The sequence below is a fragment of the Meles meles genome, chromosome 4 (genome assembly GCF_922984935.1).
Source record: "Meles meles chromosome 4, mMelMel3.1 paternal haplotype, whole genome shotgun sequence".
NCBI classification, from domain to species: Eukaryota; Metazoa; Chordata; class Mammalia; order Carnivora; family Mustelidae; genus Meles; species Meles meles.
In genome coordinates this window covers 22,008,159-22,009,975 of record NC_060069.1, presented here as the reverse complement: position 1 = coordinate 22,009,975, position 1,817 = coordinate 22,008,159, and the positions used below count along the sequence as shown (strand labels likewise).

The 1,817-nt window shown below is 38.0% G+C and overlaps 1 protein-coding gene across 7 annotated transcripts in view; it reads left to right on the top strand.

Moving 5' to 3' along the window:
* NEK10 (NIMA related kinase 10) overlaps positions 1-1,817 on the top strand; it is a 227,445-nt gene that overhangs the window by 175,960 nt on the left and 49,668 nt on the right. The gene's annotated exons all lie outside the window — the stretch shown is intronic.

Here is a 1,817-nt window from a genome sequence, read left to right as displayed (position 1 = left end):
TCAGGCTCTGCATAATTTCAATCTTTTGCCCATCTGTGGACCTAACAGTCGTATAGTTAAATGTTGTCACTTCTGGCTACAATGAGTCTGTTCTATTTGGAAATTTCAGATGACTAATCTTTCTTGTGATCCATGATATAATTTCCAGAGAAATTAACAGTTTTCCTGCCATACCCCTGCAAGCTTGTGAGTTTCAAGATGAGGGACTATTTCTTTTCACCATCCCTTCTGTATTGCCTGGCACAGTTTCTACACATAGTGGGCCCTTAATAAATATTGTTTTAATGAATGTGTGGTGGTTATTTTAAAGATCCCCTAAAATTCATTAAGGAGGAGTTTAGCATTATATTAAGGAGTAACAAAGTTTAGCGTTATATTAAGGAGTAACAGCAACTTGGCAATGTTAGGATAGTCTGTTTCACATATATCACTGGCCCCTTTTTTAATACGTACAAATGTTTGAAGCTTTGGGTTCTTCAGGACAACTGGAATAGTCATCTACTTAGCTCGGCATGTGAGTGGTTATCAGCTATCAAAAGTACCCGTAACCTTAGGAATAAAAGATCTTTTAAGATCTTTTTAAGATTATTATTATTTTTTTTTTTTTAAGATTGTCTAAGAGGTATTGCTGGCTTAGCAGCTACAGGCCATGAGTATTAGCCTCAGGCATAATGTTTACAAAGACAATGACAAGACCTTCCAAAGAAGAGTCTGGCACGCACTGTTGAATATGGAGGCTGCTGGCCACATGTGGATCTTGAGCAGTTGAAATGTAGCCAGTGTGACTGAGGAACGAAATTCTTAATTTCATTTTAATATTCACTTGAATGTAAAACAACGTCAGATATCTCATTAGTTTTTTATAGTTAGTGCCTGCTAAAATAGTATTTTAGATAAATTTGGTTAAATAGGATATATTCTTAAAATTAACATCACCCTTTTATTTCTACTTTTTGAAAATGTGGCTACCAGAAGATTTAAACTTTTATTTGTGATTTGCATGGCATTTCTGTTGGACAGTGGTAGACCTGTCTACAAGGCTATGGCACAGGGTTACTCGTGCATGCTGTGATATACCATGTGTCCAAAGATATTCTGCTCCTCAGCTCAGCCCTGAAGCACCCTGCCCATATTTGGATACTACTGAGATTATGCCCCTCTTTGACCTTTCTGAGGGCAGGGCTTATCCATTTTCTTTCTTTAAACATGCCCTTATCCCAGAACTAGGGAGAGTTATTAACTGTATAAGTATGGCAAGTTTCTATAGACTTTTTTTTTTCCCTTTTTATTAATTTTTTCAGTGTAACAGTATTCATTCTTTTTGCACAACACCCAGTGCTCCATGCAAAACGTGCCCTCCCCATCACCCACCACCTGTTCCCCCAACCTCCCACCCCTGACTACTATAGACTTTTCACTGACTTGAGAACTTGTGCTGAGAAAGGGACAGAGAAAATGGTGGGATCAGGAGAGGCCTGGCTTGGTGGGGGGTCAGGAGGAGTGAAAAAGGATGGGGAAGGAACTTACAATCGGCTTTAGTATTATTCCTGTACTCTCGTTGGGCGGAGGGTAAATGAGAGCCAATTTCGTTTTGCTTCATAATTTAGGTATGTGTTGCATTTACATATCCAGATTTCTGTGCTTAAAATGAAAATGTTGGGGTAAGAGATTTACTAGCCATGTTTATTTGTATTTAAATCCCCCCCTCCATTCCTACTCAGCAGATACCTATCATGTGCCTTGAATGTAGTAGATGTTCAATATGTTTTTGTTGGGCTTAAATTTTGCATTACATTGTGTTACATTAAATTTAGTAT